We start from the raw sequence: 21,343 nt of genomic DNA on the forward strand, positions 1-21,343 counted from the left end.
GAAAAGAAACAATTCACCTATAAAAGAAAGCCCATCAGAATCACTGCAGACTGTTCAACACAAACCCTCAAAACAAGGAGAGCCTGAAGTCAAGTATTTGGAGCCTTAAAAGAAAATAACTTCCAACCTAGACTGTTGTATTCTGCAAAATTATCTTTCAAAATCAATGGGGAAATTAGATACTTCCATGACAAAGAACATATGGAATATTTCACAAACACCAAACCAGCACTCCAAACAATTCTAAGCAATATTCTAGAAAAAAGCAATGAAGGTCACAACTCCAAGAGGCCCAACAGAGGGAAGCCACCAGGCAAGGTAAATTAAAGGGAAAAGGGGGAAAAAGAAATAAGACCCAACAACAGTAAAACATCATGAGAAGGATAAGTCAATATCTATCAATTATGACTATCAATGTTAATGGCCTCAATTCACCAATCCAAAGAAGTAGACTGACAGAATGGATTAAGAAGCAAAATCCAGCAATATGTTGTATACAAGAAACACATGTACCTCAAAAAGAAATTCATACACTGAAAGTAAAAAGATGGAAAATGGCTCTCCACATGACAGGAACCCAGAAAAGAGCAGGGATAGCAATCTTACTTGCAGACAAAGTAGATTTCAAACCAAAACTAATTAAGAGAGACAAAGATGGTCACTATATCCTTGTGAAGGGAACAATCCAAGAGGAAGAGATGACAATCCTAAATATATATGCACCAAATCTGAATGCCCCCAACTATACAAAACAAATATTAATGGACATGAAAAACCAAATAAGCACTAATACAATTGTAGTGGGGGACCTCAATACCCCACTACAACAAATAAACAGATAAACTAGACAAAAAATTAACAACGAAATTCAAGAACTGAACCAAGCTATTGAACAAATGGACTTAATAGATGTTTACAGAGTGTTCCACCCCACAAAATCAGAATACACATTTTTTTGGCTGCACATGGGTCATTTTCCAAAATAGACCACATGCTAGCTCATAGGACATATCTAAGTCAATGTAAAAGAACTGAAATTACCCCTTGTCTATTATCAGACTATAATGCAATAAAATTAGAGATCAATAACATGAGAAACTGCAAAACTCCAACAAACACCTGGAAATTGAATAACACCCTCCTGAACAACCAATGGGTCACAGAGGAAATTAAAGAAGAAATTAGACAGTTTCTACAAGTAAATGACAATGCCAGTACAACATACCGGAATCTATGGGACACAATGAAAGCACTTCTATGTGGGAAATTCATAGCAGAGAATGCCCATATTAGGAATACAGAGAGAACTCAGATAAATTACCTAATGCAGAACCTCAAACTCCTAGAAAAAGAAGCGAATAACAAACCCAAAGCTCTCATAAGAGAGGAAATTATAAAGATCAGAGTAGAAATCAATGCAATGGAGACTAAGAGAGTGATACAAAAAAAATCAATTAATCAAAGAGGTTTTTTGAAAGAATAAAGAAAATCAATAAACCTTTAGCCAACCTTATCAAAAAAAGGAAAGAAAAGGCTCAAATCCACACAACTAAGAATGAAAAAGGGGAAGTCACAACAGACTCAGCAGAAATCCAGAGGATCATCAATACCCACTTTGAGAACCTGTACTCTAATAAAATGGAAAACACAGAAGAAATGGACAGATTCCTAGATACATATGAATTGCCAAAGTTAAAGGAAGAAGATATAGAAATTCTAAACACCCCAATTACAAAGAGTGAAATTGAAAATGTAATAAAAAATTTACCAACAAAGAAAAGCCCAGGTCTTGATGGATTCACTGCTGAATTCTACAAGACATTTAAAGAAGAACTAATGCCATTATTCTTTAATCTCATCAAGGAAATTGAAACAGAAGCAAGGCTTCTAAATTTATTCCTGGAAGCATGTGTGACTTTGATTCCAAAACCAGGGAAAGACCCAACCCAAAAAGAGAACTACAGTGCAATCTCCTCAATGAACATAGATGCAAAAATACTTAACAAGATACTGGCAAACAGAATACAGAGGGTCATCAAAAAGATCAAACACCCTGAACAAGTAGGATATATCCCAGGGATGCAAGGATGGTTCAATATTCATAAATCAATAAATGTAATAAACTATATTAACAGAGTCAAGGACAAAAACCATATGATCATCTCAATAGATGCAGAGAAAGCATTTGACAAGAGTCAATGCCCATTCATGATAAAAACGCTACAGAAAATTGGAACAGAAGGTCTTTTATCTCAACCTGATTAAGGCTGTCATGAAAAACCATCAGCCATCATGATACTAAATGGTCAAAAACTGAAAACTTTCATGCTAAAATCAGGAACAAGACAAGGATGTCCACTATCACTACTCCTGTTCAATACAGTTCTGCAAACATTAGCCACAGCAATTAGAAAAGAGAAAGAAATAAAAGGAATAAAGATAGGAAAGGAAGAAGTTAAACTGTCATTATTTGTTGATGATATGATGCTTTACATAGAAGACCCAAAAAACTCTACCAAAAGACTTCTAGACTTAATTGCCAGATTCAGTAGAGTAGCTGGATATAAGGTCAACACTCAAAAAGCAATAGCCTTCTTATACACAAATAGCAGACTCACTGAGAGAGAAATTAGGGTAACAATTCCTTTTACAATAGCATCCAAAAAAATGAAATATCTAGGAATCAATCTAACAAAGGAAGCAAAAGAACTCTACACTGAAAACTACAGTACCCTGAAAAAGGAGATCAAGGAGAATATAAGAAAATGGAAAGATATCCCTTGTCCCTGGGCAAGAAGAAGCAATATAGTGAAAATGGCCATACTTCCAAAACTACTATATAGATTTAATGCAATGCCAATTGAAATTCCAACAATATACTTCACAGAACTAGAGAAAACAATTCAAAAATTCATTTGGAACCAGAAGAGACCTAGAATAGCAAAAGCAATTCTGGGCAACAGACACATGGATGGGGGTATCACAATACCCAACTTGAAAGCTATACAACAAAGCTACTGTGATAAAAACAGCATGGTACTGGCAAAGAAACAGACCCGAGGATCAGTGGAATAGATTAGAAGACACAGAAGCACCTTGAGACATACTCAGCCACCTCATCTTTGACAAAGGAGCCAACCACCCTCATTGGAGGAAAGGTAGCCTATTTAATAAATGGTGTTGGAAAACTGGATTTCAACCTGCCAGAGATTAAAACTAGACCCATATCTATCACCATGCACTAAACTAAGATCGAAGTGGATTAAAGATCTAAATATTAAGTCAGAAACACTAAACTTGCTGGAAGATAAGTTAGGTAGTACTCTTGAAGACACTGGCATAGGAAAAGACTTTATGAACAAAATCTCAATAGCACAGGAACTAGCAGAAAGACTCAACAACTGGGATTTAATTTTATTTAAGAGCTTCTGCACTGCAAGAGAAATCACCAACAGAGCTAACAGACAACCTACAATGTGGGAAAATATGTTCATCACTGGTCATTCGAGAGAGGCAGATGAAAACAACACTGAGATTCCACCTTACCCCAGAAAGAATGGCTGCTATCAAGAAATCAACTAATAACAAATGCTGCTGGAGGTGTGGAATGGAAGGAACCCTTCTCCATTGTTGGTGGGAGTGCAGACTAGTGTGACCACTATGGAAATCAGTGTGGAGATACCTCAAAGAACTAGGGCTAGAGGTTCCATTTGACCCAGCTATTCCCCTGCTGGGTATTTTCCCAAAAGAATTAAAAGAATCATACCACAGAGATATATGTGCACCCATGTTTATAGAGGCACAGTTTGTAGTAGCTAAAGCTTGGAAACAGCCCAAGTGCCCATCAATTGGAAACTGGTTAAAGAAGGTATGGGTTTTTTTTTTATAAAATGGAGTACTACTCATCCATAAAGAATGAGAAACTAGAGTCATTTATAACTAAATGGATGCATATTGAGGTCATAGTCTTAAGTGAAATACATAGGACACACATGTGTAAATACTGAATAGCTTCTCTAGTGTGAGAGTGCAAATAAGGATTAAAAGGATTAATAATGAATAATTGATACTTTGAAATAGGAAAAGGTCCAAAGGGGTAGGGGTGGTGGGAGGAGATTGGGAAAGGAAATAATGGAAAGGAAAAATTATGAGAAAAGAAAAAAAAATCGAAATGAAGTCTATGTAAACAGGGAAGGGTAGAGGGGGTGAAGGGTGCACAGGTAATGTGGAAACAATAAGAACCAAGATACATCATGTACAGGTACAAGCACCCAATGATAAATGCTAACATATTGTATACCTAAAATATACCAATAAAAGAATTTAAGCAACAACAACAAAAAAGAATTAACCGGTAATTTTATAATTCAAAGGTAGTATAAATCTGTTTTATGAATAAATATTCCCAGGCTATGATTCTGCCGTCAGCAGGAGTAGGACTACAGGTCTAGGGAAACAATTGCCTGTGTTGTTACACAAGCTCGACCACTTATTTGCTGTCTGATATTGTATAATGAATTGACCAAGTTCTCTGCGTAAAACAAGGATAATAATAGCACATTCATATGGTATTTTGTTAAGATTAAGTAAGTTAATGCAAAGTGCTTAAAATAGCATGTGCCAGGCAGAATTTCTTTGCACTAATTTCTTTCATTGTGGATAGCCTTCATTGTGACATCTCCAAATTTATGCATCTTATCTTCTGTGTGATTAATGTGAATTACTTCCAGTGCATTTTTATTTCAGATATTATAATTTTAGTCTCTAGAGATTTAGTATTATTTTATATCTTTCATATCTCTACATAACTTCAAAATTGTATTAGTCACTTTCCCATCACTGGACACAATACTTGATACTCACAACTTAAACAAATACAAATTTATTTTGGCTCATGGTTTCAGTCCACCCTGGACTGGCTCCAGAGTGGAAATGGCAGAGTGGAACCAGTAGATGTTTGCTCATCTTGTGGCAGCCAGAAAACAGAGAAAGCAAAGGGAGAAACCAAGGAGGGGGATGTAACTTTCCAGTTCACACCCCCTGTAACCTCACTTTTCATGATGGCTCCTACTTCCCAATGGCACACTCAGTACATACCTAATGAGAAGACCACCCCCATACGCCAATCACCTTCTAAAAGTTCCACCCTGAACAGTGAGCCTTTTGGAGGAATATATAGATCTAAACCACAAAAATAATTAATCTGTCTTCTACCTTCTTAAACATGTGGGATTTGGTATAAAACTAGTTCTGAGTCTATTTCAATGATTGATCTTTCATTAGGAGGACACTAAGGGTTGTATTTTCCTGCTTCTTTTCGCACCTGCTAGTATTTGATTGGACTTTCCTTTCTTATGCATGGAGTTTTTGTGTTCCTATAAATATTCTAAAGCTATTTTCTAGGACACTGTTGTGTTTCATAAAAAGTTCTGTCCTTTCTAAGCTTGTTTTTTTAAGTACTGTTATGTTAAACTAGAGAAAGAATTGGCCTAAGATGAATTTCTCTGCGCCACTGATGCAATACTATTCTGAGTACTCTACAGTCCACTTTGAATTCCAAAATCTTACACTCTAACTAGTGATATCACAAACTATCCCTGGCCCTAGTGCAGTTACAGAGACTGTACCCTCTGTTCCTTGCATATGGTTCTTTCTCTAACTTTGGGTAATTTTCTCAAATGTAAGGGCTAATCAGTGTTCAGCTGAGGACTCTAGCTCTCAGCTGTAAAGTGTGCATGCTTTAACTCTTTCCAATCCCTCTCCCTTTGAAACACTGTACTCTGTTATGCGAATTATAAGTGCTTTAGTCTTCCAGGACTCCCAGTTCAACTTATTCAACTCAAGGAGATTCTCAGTATCTGAAAACAGCTGCTTCATATATTTTTCTGAAATTTTTTAGTTGTGTCACATGGAAGGATAATTCTCATCATTGTACTCCATCTTGGCCAGCAACTAACATCATGTAATCATTATTAATTAAATCACCTTTCTTTGCATATTCTATAGCCCTCAGCATATCACTCTACAAAAATAAGTGTAGGCAGGTGTGTGTGATGCAATGACCTTCATGTGGGAAAGGAAACATCATTGCCATCTATCCATTCATCTGTCAGCCATCTATGCATTCACTGGCTATTTACCCATCTAGTTTCAGCAATGTTCTTACTTTTATCACTGCATGCTTCCAATCTTCCACCTCTTGCATAGTTTTTCTCTTCCCAATAACAATCCACACCTAGTTTTTTGCATAATGATTTAGACATTGCAGATTTTGTCTCTTAGCCTTCACTCAGGCCCTCTGGGCCTTACTTTTCTAAGCAAATCAGTTGCCTACCACAGTGAAATGATTGTTCTAAGTAGTGAAGTGATGAAGTGATATACACTCAAGATATGGAAGTAGATTGTTTGGTAGACCTATTGCACCACTTACCACCCTAAATGACTTTAATTATGCTATCTCCTAGTACATCAGTATCACTATCTGTGATAATTAATTTCATATATCAACTTGGTTACGATGTCCAGATGTTTGATCAAACACCATTCAAGATATTCTATGAAGATATTTTAAACATGATTAACATTTAAATAAGTAGACTTCCAATAAAGCAGATTAAAATTAGCACCATGATATGGATGGACATCATCCAATAATCCAAACCTGCAAGAGAAAAATACTGAGGTTGCCCAAGGAATGAAGAATTATGTCTCCAAACTAATACTGCAGTAGACACTGCAAAATCCAACTCTCCTCTGGGTCTCTCTTCTGACAGTTCAGAGTTGCCAGCCCCAACTCACAAACCATGTGACTACATAAGCCAACACACATAAACATACACACACACTAATCATTCTATTTTTCGAAGAACTCTAATAATCATAGAAAACAAAGATACCATACTTCAAAAAGGTGCTTTGACAATGAAGTAAGATGCACGTAGAAATTGCTCAATAAATATTAGCCATATATATCACGAGCAATAACATATTTTCAAGAAAGGTGTTTATTCAATCTTATTTTGCAGATTAAGAAAATAAAGTTCTAAAAGGTTAAACATTTAGCCTGAGACTTAACAACTAGAAAATATTCACCTATTTAAGAATGCTTAGAAATATTGTCACTGTAATTAACCTTCAATCTCACTCCACTCCACTCTTCCAAAAATTAAAATCAGAAAGAATATCATTTTTACTTAAAATAGTCAAAGATAAAGTATGTGAGGCCACCATAGCACTCTGTGCCACCAATCTAGGCTAAAGAGCCTTAAGCCTTCTGGAAGCCTAGAACTGTTCCCTTCAAACTCATTATGAAAGCTAACATTGAAACACCTATCATTGGTTAATTAAGAGGCAGAGCAATTGGAATACTCATAAACTGCTAGTTGGAATGTAATTTAATACAACCACAGTGCAAATAAAATTGGCACTTGTTTACCAAAGAAAGTATATGCTCACTGTAAAACACAGAATTCTATTCATAAGTATTTACTCAAAACAAATAAAAAGTATGTCTACAAAGAATTTGCATAAAAATATTCCCTTATCTCCATACATAGTTATATGGGAAGTTAGGACTTTCTCTCAGTCATTTTCGTTGTTCTTAGAACAAATACCTGACATCCACAATTTAAAGGATGAGCCTCTTATTTTGGCCAGAAGTTTCAGAAGTTTCAGTCCACAGTCGGCAGACTCAAACAGAAATGGCATGGTGGGAGGGTATGGTGGGGGAAAGCTGCTGACATCATGATGACCAGGAAGTGGAGAGAAAAGGGAGAGCTAGGAAGGGAGATGTACACTTCTAGGTCATGTTCCCAGTGACCCACATCTAAGCGGGTCCCACCTCCTAACTGCAAGTTTGCTGTAGCACCTACATAATCCAGCCACATTTCCAAAACTCTGTCTCTAAACACATGAGGTCTTTGGGGCCATTCTAGGTCTAAACCATTACAGGCTTTCACATATGAATTGGAGGCGAGGAGGGATAACAACAATTCATTCACAAGTTGCGTTATTACCTTTCAATAAAATTCTCAGATGGAAAAAATAAATCCAGAGTGATAGAACTTAGATCATCGGTGGCCTATAAGGTGTAACTTTTTATATAATGATTTGGGTAATGTTTATATATATATATATATGTCAAAATGTGTCATGTGTTTCACAAAAGATGTGTTTATTTTGATAATGTTAATTATGCAACCATAAAGTCATTTTAAAAAAGAAAAGTGAATTTTCAAAATTTCTGTGAATGCCACTTACATTCTTATTGACTATACCACTGAGCTCTTTCACTGAGCACTACTTAAAAATAGCCCATGTCCTCAGGACCTTTAAATTAGCTGTTTTGCTTCCCCTAAGAGCATATTTCCCAAAATCTCAACACAATTCAGTCACTTCATAAAGATCCCCTCTTGAATGCCATCTTGTGAAAGACAATTGTAATGACATCCTATCTAATATTGTCTAATTTTCCCAGCCCCCACCTCACTTCACTTCATTTTTCTTTGTTGATTGGCTCCTGGCATAGTATTTGTGGATTTGTTTGTCTAATGTCATCCTTCTTCCATTGCTCAATAAGGCAGAGAATTTGATTCATTCACCTCTTTTCCTCAAAGCTCAAAACAGCATGTCATAGTACCAGCTCAATAAATAGTAGCCAACTAATTATCAGCAAACAAGAATCCAGTGGCAAAATTAGCTAAATAAGAATCAACATAGAAAGTTTAGTATGTTTGCTGGTATTATAAGCCTGGCTTAGGATAAAATTGGACGCAATGGAGTTAAAATTATAGAATAGTAGAGCAGTGATCCTTACCCCTGACTGCACATTAGAAGTACCTGGATGAGTTTTTAAGTAATACATTGCAAATACTCAAGCCTCACCACTAGAGAATCTAAAATAATTGGTCTGGAATTGGGTCCAGACATTAATTTTTAAAAGCTCCCCAAGTGACCTTAATGTGCAGCCAGGGATAACCAACTGTGATATAGAAGAACAATTTCCTTTCTTTCCTTGACTTTTGCTGGGGTATCTCTTCAGTGTCCTCAGAGGCCAAAAACTTGAGCCACTGTCTTGGCTTCAAAATTCAACTCTCACAAGCAAAGATCAGAGAAGACTTATGATTCTAGGCATTTATAACAGCAGCACGTCTGTGAGTTTGTAGTGTGTGTATCTGTGAGCATGGGTTTGTATCTGACAGAGAAAGAGAGAGAGAAAGACAGGCAGGCAGGGACAGAGACAGAGAGAAAAAGAGAGAGACAGAGAGAGAAATACATCACATAAGAATTTAAGACACTTTTGAGTTTGTTCAGACACAATCACAGTTGGAAAATGTAATCGTTTTTTCAAGTCCTATAAGATTTTTATTTTTCTAGTTTAGGATCCATATTTATAAAACTATTTTAAGAAATAGAGTTTTAACCAATGGCTTCTCTTTTCCAAATGGAATTTAAGATCCAGTGTCAGCTGTAGGGGAGGCATCTGCTCTAGACTGCAAGTCACAGAGCACACAAGAAAGTTTCTGAGATAACCTCCTGGTCAAGAAGCAATCAAATGGTGAAATAAATTTCAACTTGAGGCTAGGCCAGGAAGGAAAAATCAAGTTGAACATGCTAAAAGAAAATAGCAAAAAGATAGTCAATAAGATCAAGCACAGGAGATTGAAAAGGGCTGGTGAAAAACTGAAGCTAGAGAAACCCCCGTACTATGATGTGGGCAGTGTCACATTTGTAGCTTCTTTGTGTATGGAAGTGACCTAGTATTATCATCACCACATTCTACTCAGCCAATTTAGACCATTTTAAAACTAAAATATAGCAATGAAAGGAGAAAAACTAAACAAAACAAAAGACCAGTGTGTTAATTATTTTGTTTATATTCTCCCACATATGCCTGGAACAATTTTTATTCTACTAATCAGATTATTTTTGACTCTCTTTGGTTTTCATTATGTAGAATCAGTCTAGTCAAATAAAGATTCATCAAAATAAACTAAAAATCTAGTCACTGTATTACATCAAAATAATTTTATAATAAGTGATTGACTAACATCATTTTTAAAATAGTTACATAGAAAATAATTTGCATTTTTAAGATATATATAGAAAGATTTTTATAATACCAAGAATATGCTTTTGTGGATAGAATATATCTCCCAAATAGGAAAAGAAAGCATTTACTGGAGAATATTATGTTTTAAGGCAAATGATGCAAATATACAAAGTAATCATAAAATATAAACAAGATTTACATTAAATATTAGAAGGGAAAACCATGAAGATATAATAATGCACAGTATAAAAATGAGAAAACAAGATTTCCACCATAGTATGATAGAGAAATTTTCTAGTTTAAATACATCTGGCTTCCCATAGTTTTCAAAACCATTTTAAAATAGAGCTGTTTTTCCACATAATTGAAGAATTCTTCTAACAAAATAATTAAGTCACATCCTTAATGATGTTTTCTGTGAACTATTATAATAACCAGCCTATTCTATTTAATCCTGTGATCAGCCTAGGGCTCATTAGGAGACAGGCACCCCACAGTAATTTGAATAAAGAAGGGTTAACGTAAAGAAGTCTAAACTACTTATAGGAAGTGAGCAACTCTGAGGGGTGAAAATAAAATTCTAAAAAAACTGACTAGAGATGAGGGAGATTACCAGGAAAAAACAAGCTTGGAAAGAAGGCCTACCCCAGGCCAAGGTTTGGATCTGACCAAATGAGGCGTGTTTGAAGCACACTGGAGGCTGAAGAGATTCACTGACTGTTCCAGGCCAGAGCCAGTGAGAGAGGCGGTAGACCGACCAGGGCCTGAGGATGGCAAGGCAATTCGCTGGAAAGCTGCCCATGGCAGGGAGCCACAGAGCCCCCTGGGATGTTGCTCAGACTTCAGCAGAGCTTACCAGCAACTGGAGAGGGAAAAGCAGAAGATGCACTGAACCCCTTAGATGTCTGGGTATGGAGCCCGTGAAGTGCTTAGATAGAAGGCACTTGAGATTGTCCTGCGGGCTGCAGAGAAATGGAAAGAAAAGCTGCACATCAGAGTTGCTGACCAGGAAAGCAGGCGCAGCACCCGAGGAACCTGAGGGACAAGCTGGAGGCAGAGGCTTCATCCACAGGGAGGTCGCGTCCATCTAGCGCTGCAGGAGCCGGGAGGACGAGGTGCACAGCGCAGAGAGGAAGAGCCTGTCCTTCTCCTCCACTGGCCGTCCTGTCCCTGCCCTGGCAAAGCTTCACACTGAGACAGGTTGCAAGGGAGAAACATCAGTATCTCAAGTAGGAGATCAAAGGTCAATTTAGGACTGAGAAGAAGTCAGCTGGTTACTGGCATACCCCCAATTTCTACTATTGTTCATTAACCAACAGTTCAGAGTCCTATTTTTGCCTAAGTGATTATTGTGTTTTTGTGTGACTAATTTTGATACATGTATGCTACAAAATGAATTATATCTACTGTCTTTTCTGAGATCAGTTTCTAATATATTTTAAAACCCCAACATCAACAGCTTTCCAAAACCACCTGCAACAATGGCCTGCTCTTGGTTATTTCTTAAATATTTTGAAGGTAAAACAGTACATATTGAGCAAACACAATGGAGTACTACTCTGCCATAAAGAAGGATAAACTTGAGTCTTTGGTAGGAAAATGGATGTACCTCGAGACCATAATGCAAAGTGAAATAAATCACACAAACTTAAAGATCACATGGTTTCTCTCATATGAGAAACCCAAAATATAAAGAGCAAAGTAAAACATAGATAACAACAAGTATGGAGATAGGGTTTTCTCAGAGGGGAAGGGATACAACAGATGGAGGGAGGGAAGGAAGGGCAGGAGAAGGGAGTGAAAAATAATTGAAGTCCTCTATGTACCTGTACCAACTCCCCACAGGGAACGTGACCATTACGTACTCCAGACATGTACTAATAAAAACCACATATTGAATTCTTCCCTTTTCACATAAGCCTCAATGCATTATTAAGGAGTAAACTTACTAACACTAATAAATTATTTCTCATCTACCAAACTTATTTCTAAAAAACCGAGTGTATCAAACCAACTCACTTTCATTTTAATAAATCCCTTGTGAACTTACAACTCTTTTTTAAAACTTTTTCCCATCCAAAACATTAAAAGAAATATCTTTAAAGCAGAAGAGTTTAATGTGGTTTTGAAAGTGTAATTGAACAAAATAGTGTTTAAAAGGAAAAAAATCACCTGATTCTCTAATTTTTCTTATAAATTTTATACACAAGTGCTATTTGTAGTGTAGAATGGCTGAAAAGACAAATGCTTTCTGGAAGTCTCTGCCACTATTTAGACTTCAGTAGCTAGTTATAGAGAAATACAGGCCTTTACGACAGGCAGAACTCAGAACCAGAGGATGGGAAGCAGACAAACCCCAGGTCACAACAAATACCCATTTTCCTGGACAACTTTCCACTGAGCTTGGTTTCAAATCCTCTTATTTTTTGTCAAACACCTCTAAACATATGAACCTACTGACAGTTTGTTTCACAAATGGCTCATTTGATAAGACAGAATTATCTTCTTGCTCAGCATTTGAGAAGATGATAGAATCTCCAATGGCCCAAGGTATAGAGCAATTCTGATACGAACATGTACATGTAAAACATATAGATTATTTGTTTGTACTGAACATGCCTGTTTTTTTTCCATCTTGCTTGCCTCTACATGATATGTGGACAAATGATTAAAAAAAACACAGTGAGTGCTTGAATATTAAGCAAAAACCTTGGATGTTTATAGAATATTCCCTTACAAAATACAAAGTGCTTTAAATAGGCTATCTCAGTCACAGTACAAATTAAGTAATTATAGGATCGCAGTTCCCAGTAATGGTACAAACTATAAGAGAGCAACAAAGCATGAGAATAACCCCTGTCTGCTTAGAGGCCCCATGAAGCAATATGCTTCTGTATAACACAAGATATAAAAAGAAGCACAGCCCTGGTTTCCTGTGAGCTGGCTCAGTGCAGTGGGGAGTTAGGCCACTTAGGAAGATCAGAGGTCACGTATGAAGGTCGTAGGGGTCAAGCTGTTTCCTTGCTCCGGTGAGTGTGCCAGACTTCTATGAGCTGCTTACACAATGAAGAACTGACACAAAAATGCATCAGTCAGTTATCTTAGGAAACAGTTGACCCGTGTTTTCTTGCCTCAGAGAATCATTGGCTAACATCTTTAGTGACAATTATTTTCTATCAAACATCCTATATAAAAATCCCTAGCCAGGAGCAGGAGTACACATCTGTAACATCAGCCAATGGGGAGGCTGAAGCAGAAGGGTCACAAATTCAAGGCCAACTTAGATAACTTTAATGAGACCTTGTCTCAAAACAAAGTAAAAAGAAATCTCATTGTGAGGCCCTGGGTTCAATCTCCAATACTCAACAATATGAATAAAGAAAAATAAAAATATCCAACAAAGCCTGCACTGGGAAGCTTAATAACAGGATATGAATATGTAATCAAGATAGGCAAATTTAGGATTGGAATTTTAATCCCTCTGAGATATTTCTTCTCTTTTTACAAAGCTCAAAGTACCCATTTGTCATCACTGATATTGTCTTCTAAAAGCAAAAAAATGTGAATTCTAGTGAATGCTCAAATCCCAACCAATCACAATTAATTAACTGAATTTGTGTGAAGCAGTATGACCTAAATGATATGGGAGTTATGACATCCCAAGGCAGACCTAGATGATGGAAAGATTCTCTAAACCCAGTGAAAACTGTCATTTCACTTACATGATCCTATTTACAGTGTGGAAACTATGGAAGTCATTGTCAAAACCAATAAACTTATGCTTTCCAAAACCTCTGACAATCTCAAAATGATTTTATGAGCATCTAAATAAGTCAGTACCGTTAGGCACTCTTGACTACTCAAGATTTAGTTTATAAATTAAGTAAGTCTTGCCTAAAAGACACCTGCGTCTCTGCTCATCTGGTAAAGAAAAACTTCCCTGGCTATAATTCTCTTCTAATATCTTTCATGTCCATTTTATCATCAATTCTCTAGATCAGCTTCAGTCATACAAATTACATATAAGGCATAAATAAGGTGAGCTACAATTAGAGATAGATAAATCTGGCAAAAAGATCTTAGTGTTGATGAAGACCATTTCTTTTTTTTTCTCTCCAACATGTACTCTTCTTATCCATACTACTGCTCTTCCCTCTCTTTGTGCCTTTCCTAGATTGTCTTACTGGTACTAAGGATATCTGCTACACAGTGCATCATTCAGAAGAAGCTGGCCTGGCATGTACTTCCAAATGCCCAGTCGCATAATCAGATCTGAGTCACATACTGAAGTGATGGGATGCTTTTCTCCAAGGGAGCAAATGAGCATTAAATTGGAAACAAGTACATGTTGCTATTTATCCAACAGGAAGAAACCATGGGATCAGGAATAAAAGGATAGCATTGAGGTTATTGTCCTCAATGGCCTACTAAAGGACTTTGAGCTTACTATTGCCATAACTCTGGACTGTGGAGCCTTGAAAAGCCTGGTTTCCAGAATGGGTGTAATCTTCCCAAGGGAAATAATAAAGGTCCCATAGTGGTCACAGAGATGCTTTGTATTCCTTGTGTCTAGGAATCAAGAAAAAAATCATACAAAATAGGAGTTGCCTTCTTTTGAGGGTAGTTTATGCTCATCAAGAGGATGTAGTACTGTTTTTACACAGTAGAGGGAGGTAAGAATACTTGAATACTTTTTTGAGATTCACTCCGTTGTATATATGAATGCAGCAACTCTTACCTGCAAAAGAGTAGGAAGATCTTGTTAAGAAGCCCCTAAAACTTCTCTCATTTATCAAGACAGTAATTCTGAATCAGTAACACTTCCCAGAATGCGGTCGGTTTCAGTGAGGCCTAGAGAAAGACAGTCTTCTGTGGGTTCAGACTCCAAAGCCTACTGAAGTACCATGTTTTGGGCAACATGGCAGCAGATTTAACAGAGCCAAAGGTAGCCCTGGTAGACAAAGATGCTGTGGGATTTTTTTGAAAAACTGAAGAGGTAAATTTCATGGTAATCACCCTAGGATTTTTGAGGAAGCTCATGTCTTCACTCCCAGAAAATGATTCTATATTTTAAGGTACAGTATTGCGGTTTTGATACTAATCTCTAGAAAGTCTGAATATCTCATAATAAGACAAGTGACAATATGACCAGAAAAAATGTAGTAAAAGCTGGGTATTGAAATGCCATATCACACTGAGTCAGGATGGTAGGTGAGCTCAGCAACAATTTATTTTGCAGTGGAAATTTTACACTTAAAATTGGGCCCAAGAAACACAGATGAACAAACACCTCACACTTCTCTGCCCCCCATCTCTGCAATGCTGACCCTCCTTTTTCAGCTTAGCCATTTGGCTTAAGAGAATTACTTATATGTATCTTATAAAGGGTAAAACCCAAGCCTGCTTCCCAGCTGGACCCACACAGTATGTAATTCACTACTATACATGCACTTCTGCTGTATATAGCTCCACTAGGAGAGGACCTAAAGGACAGTGGTGAAAGAATCCCCTTCTCCCACGGCCAGTGGGCAGAACTGTGAGAAAAAGTATATTTGATTATTCAAATTGTTTGGAAAAAGTAACCTAACTAAGAGACTGGGCATTAGCTAATGCAAAAAGATTGGTTTAGACCCAAAAGTCATAAAATAGGAAGAGTTAAAGATGTAAGAAATCTGAACAAGAATCATGTGGTCAGAAACATGAGAAATGACCCAAACTATGAGGATCTTTGTGCATTATGTTGGTATCCCCAGAGAACAGGCAACACAAGGCAGGCACTCCCCAACCAGATAGGCAGAATGACTCAACCATCCTCATTCCTCTGTCCCCCGATAGTAATTCAATGGCCCCATGAGTGGCATCAGTTGAAGAAAAGGAGGCTACACATGAGACCAACAGCACTGACTCCCTCTCATTAAGCTGACCTGTCTAATGTCATTAACAGAAGCTTTGGTTTTCAGAGTCCAATCCAAGAAACAGATTTGTTTTCTGTGTAAGGAAAGTAAACCTTTCATTTAAGTTTGCTTTTAAAACAGTCACTTTTAATTGATCACAAATTTTATTTTGTGATTAATTAAACAATTTTATGGTACTTTATTATACCATATATAACTTTTGCTAATTATACTCATACCAAATCTGCTTAATCATATCCATACAGTTGAAAGATACATCAAAGAAATAGTAGATCTATAATAATACAGTATTATGAGGAAAACTCTAGTTACCATTTCTTCTAGGATGTCCTCTAATACACACACAGAAACATAAATATGTATTACCAAAAATAAAATAGAGCACATCAAAGCTATTCTTTTAGGACATGAATTTTTAAAAGCAACAGACTTCTGAAACAACAGACTTCTTGTAAACTTATTTCCATATCAAAAATACATACTTTTTACTTTAATCATGCACTACATTCTATTAAGATATGCCACAATTTACTTAATCAATTATCCATGATAACTGTTTCCAACTTACTTGCAAACAGTGCTCCAATGCCTTTCCTAAATCATGCAAATGTGTGAATTACATAACAATTTTCTTAGAAGAGAGGACTAATATGGAATTAAATATGAAAGGAAATATATTTTAACACTTTAGGTATATCCAGAAATATTAACATCAAGAAACTCTCTCAGCTTCATTACTATCACTATTTCTTCATAAAGTCACCAGTATTATATAATAAGAATGAAAGAATTTCATTCATCAAATGCTTCTCATAGGTCTCTGTCTCTCTGTATGTCTTTCTCTCCTAACGACCTTGACGAATTTGAATGATGATCTTTGAGAATAAAAGATAAAATTGAGCTGATGGTTCTCCATAAGAAGAAATGTGGCATTATGAACTTCTCAGAGAGACTGAGAGCTGTAGAACAGAAGAGACAAGAGAGAAAAAAGGACAAAAACAGAATATCTACCTGGGCAGAAGGGAAAGACTTTAAAATGAGACTAGGATAGAGGCAAGAAGGGAAGGGGAGACAGAGAGAAGACTCCCATTAAGGAAAAGCTGCAAAGTTTAAGGAGAAAAGAAGGAGGTGTTAAAAAACAAAATTAGATGATCACAGGTGATGAGGACATTTGGAAGGGGAGATAAATAAGAGCTCTAAAAAGGTCTCCTATATGTGCAGCACAGACATCTGGAAAAAATCTTTTCAACTTGCAAGGGACAAAAAGAAAATTCTGCTCAACCTTCTGAATTCTTAGCTGAAACAAACCCCAGGAATTATAGATAGATGAACTTGAGAAAGATAGAAATTAACATGCATATTATATATATTGGATGTGTGTCCCTTATCAAAATGCTTGAGACCAGAAGTGTTTTAGATTTCAGAGTTTTTCAGATGTGGGAGTATTTACAGGTTAAACATCCTTAATTCAAAAATACAAAATCCAGTGTCAGATTTGGGGCATTGGGGATTATAGACTGTCAAATTAGGCTTGGTCAAGCTGCATACACAGATTCACAGAAACCACTGATGCTCAAATAAGTGATTCAGGCTCACAGTGTTTAGTATTTTTAATAAACAACAGTAAGTTTTTAGAGAAGTGACAATAAAAAAGAAAAGGATTTTGAGTCTGTAAGGTTGGAAAACTCTGAGAAATACATTGTATTTAGTACAGTTTATGCACATTTCTCTACAGGGGGCCTTAGGTTGATGGTGTTCCGAAGTTAACTCTAATGAGCAGCCTTTGTTCTTCCTCAGAACCTTTCTTCTTCCCAAAGGCAGAAGAAACATTTAGCCTTTGTGAATGTGTATGCCTTGCTTTTTGGCCATTAAAGGAGGTCTGAGAGCTTTTCATGTATGTGCTTCTTCTCAGCTGTGTCCATCTAATGGTAATCCTGATGATAAAATTTGGTGTGGCACATTCTGGTTTCCTACACACTAATGTTATTGTTCAAACAGAAGAGGTGGAACTTCAGGATGGTGCCAAGTCTAGAGCCTTTCAGCAATTTGGCAGCCTTTCTTCATGTTCTGTCAAAGTCTCTGGCATGTTGAAATTCTCAGTCTGGGCAGCTCTGGCCCAGTAAACAACACTTACCATGGAGTTAAAAGACTAAATCCAGATTCTAGTTTCCCTTTCTGAGTGACAGCAAGTCATTTAAAGTCCTGTAAGCCAAATTCCTTTACTAAGAAGTTGTAAAAGATAGAAATATCAAACATTCTGGATTTGTGTGCTGGCTAAGTAAATAATAATTGAAGTAAATAATTTGCACAATGTCTGCTAAATAGTAAGTATAATAAGTAAGCAATGCATGTCTCATGAATCCAAAAATGTAAGTTGAATTTATACACACATATAAAAACAATGACCCATAATAAAATATGTAAATTAATAGGAATTAAGTAATAAAGAAGCAAAGGGATTTTACAACTGTGTAGAGTAGAAATTGTCCAAATTAAATTTTCTCCAATTTGATTCTATCTCTTGTTTACAAAAATCATGTGTTGAATTTCTATATAAAATAATATATTAAAGCATTGCAGTGATGACTGTTCTCCTCTCAAGGTGTTTCAAAAAACACCCTATATCAGGAAATATCTCACTAAAACCCAGTAATACTATGCATTCTTATGATATTCAAAGCATCTTTAAATATTAACCTTATTTATGAAATATAGTATGAATTTTCTACTTTTTTGATATCTGTGTTTACTTCCATGATTAGGGACATTTATTTAATTTCAGTTATAATAGTACATTTTATTGACATAGAAATGTATTGAATTACAAAATTAGGCACTAAGTAATTATATTTCTTCAGATATTGACAAGATATCTGTCAAGACATTGACTGAAACACCTCTAATAATCTATTATAAAAATATGTAATTTTAGTGTTTTTAAAATGAGTTATTGATCCAAGTAACAGTTACAAAGAAACTATTAATATTCATCATTAAAACTATTTGATGACTTTTTAAAGTAATAATTATTCACCTAATTGACCATAACAATTGCTTTGGTAGAGATATAGTGTGTTATTTAATATCTATGTAAACTCTTAAATAACTAGGATTATGAGTTCATTGTGTTGTCATAGAAAGGTGGGCTGGAGGGCAGAAGTATCAGCTCCCTCTTGCTCCCTCTTGCTCTGTGGACTAATTTTTAACTTTGTAAAATCAAGATGTCATCGTAGGAATAAGTTTACCTGTCAAAATGTGTTGGAAGCTTAAATTTGGGATGTACGGCACCCTGAATAAATTAAGTCCATTTTCCTAGATTCCTTTCACTTTTCAGTTTCTTCCCCTATCCTCCTTTCCTCCCTCCTTTTACCCTCATTTCCTTGCTTCATTCTCTCTTTTAAAACTGTTAAGTATGCACTATTCTCCAGGTACAATGTTAGATCCTGGCACTGAGTTTAGTATAAGCCAATCTTTTCTTCATGTCCTAGTAGAATAGAGAGAAATTATGATGAAAAGTTATGGTACAATGTTAAATACTTTGATAAATACAAACAGTGGCATCACAGAAAATGTCTTCACATTCATATGGGTCAGAGATCTCTAGAATCAGTGACCATATAGAATCTTAGCTTTTATGGAAAGTTATCTATCCAAGTAGCTCTGGAGAACTAGAGTATATCTATTACCCATGACAAGGAATTGATATTTGACTAGCCAAAATTTTATGCATTGAATTAAATTGTCTTCTTTTTGAATTTTCCAGAAATGACACAATTCCTACTGCGTGTCCCTTAACTAAGAACTCTGTGACAGGTTGGGAAGCTTAGCATAAATCTAGGTCTTCAATTGTCATTGACCCTATTGTGTAGTATTTAAGATCTTCTCTGGCCCTTCTAGAGCTTACACAAGAAAGAGAATCAAAGGCTAGTGAATTTGCAGTAAAGTATACATGAGTTGACCATTGTTTTTGATCCCTGTGCCTCCTACTTTTTGCTTGAATTAGCTTCATTGTTTCTATGTAAGTGGAGACTAGTTACTCAAAATATTCTCCTTCCACTTACTAAGTTTTCTCCTCCTCTCAATACTGGGAAGGAAGCATTGGGTTTTGAGTTCATGATAGCAAAAAAAGTCTGAAATTGTAGTTTCTGTTGCAAAATTAATTGATAATTTAAGGGAAAAAAAGAAAATCCATATGTCTGAGTTCAAAGGGATTATAGAGAAAATATGATCTCATCATCATTTGTTGGGTCACATCCCAACATCAGTTGGACTGAAAAATCATCATGAATAAGAATGCTCACTCTTTGCAGCAAATTCAATCACAAAAACAACCTAGGAATTTATAGTAGGGAATTTTATATTTGGATTATGTATATGTATTTTATGTTTAGAATTTTAAACAGTACAAATAGAAACATTATGATTAACCAAGGGTTCTGTATATACGACAAGAAAGCAGAATCTAAAGCATTCAGTCACTGTCTTTCATCAGGGTGGCTGGTATATAAAATGGGCTCCTGTGTGTGTACATATGCTATCATATGGAATCCACACCCAGTGCACTGGGTAGAAGGAGGAAAGTGATAAAATACAAGTCTAAGGAAGTAAGTAGGAACACGACTTACAACCAATCAGAGTATTTGGACTTTATCCTAGATGTGATAGATAATAATGAAGAGGAAATATAAAAGAGTAGTTATTTTCTGCAAAATTTACTCTGACATCTGAATGAAGGATAGATGAATTAGGAGAGGATTGGAATAAAATTAACCAAATTAGTAAGAAGAACTTAGATGTTGCAATAATTTAGTCAAGAAATAATCTATACTTCAATTAAGCATTGCAATGACCACGAAGAAAACGTGATAGATTAAAGAAATATTTGATAGGCAGAATTGTGTTTGAAGATTAATTTACTATGAATCTGAATAAACAGAATGTCTGGTGAATCTTATGTTTTAAAACTATGCAAGTAAGGGGAAAAGTGGACATTTTCAGAGACAGGGAAAAAAGAACAGTGTTTGTTTTTTTTAAACTGTGAGAATGGCAGGTGAGATCGTGTGTTTATGTGACTATTTGGGGACATGTTGATTTTTCAGTGACTGTTGTCATCTATTTTATGGTGTCTAATAGTCAATGAGAAATATGAATGTGGGCCTGAGGGGAGAGGTCGGACTGAGTGATATTGGAGACATAAATTTGAGTCATAAAACTGAAAGTCATAAACAGAAGCCATAAAATGTGAACTTAAACTTGGAGGTGGCAAAGCAAATGCCAAAGAGAGTAGATAGGATGAGAATAGTTGCAAGCTAAAGATTGGACTCTAGTTACTTCTACGTGAATGGGAGAAGCTTCGGAAGTGTAGCTCTTAAAGAGT

The 21,343-nt window shown here is 36.0% G+C and overlaps 1 long non-coding RNA gene across 1 annotated transcript in view; it reads right to left on the bottom strand.

Annotated features, from left to right (window-relative positions):
• Positions 1 to 11,263, bottom strand: part of LOC110345138 (uncharacterized) — a 147,131-nt gene extending 135,868 nt beyond the window's left edge. The window contains exon 1 of the long non-coding RNA XR_015443396.1: positions 10,908 to 11,263. This is a non-coding gene — a long non-coding RNA (uncharacterized LOC110345138). The remainder of the gene's footprint in view (positions 1 to 10,907) is intronic.
• Positions 11,264 to 21,343: the final 10,080 nt, after the last annotated feature.

This window comes from Heterocephalus glaber, unplaced genomic scaffold (assembly GCF_053883595.1).
Source record: "Heterocephalus glaber isolate CG9 unplaced genomic scaffold, H.glaber_assembly_v1.0 deba00001569, whole genome shotgun sequence".
NCBI classification, from domain to species: Eukaryota; Metazoa; Chordata; class Mammalia; order Rodentia; family Bathyergidae; genus Heterocephalus; species Heterocephalus glaber.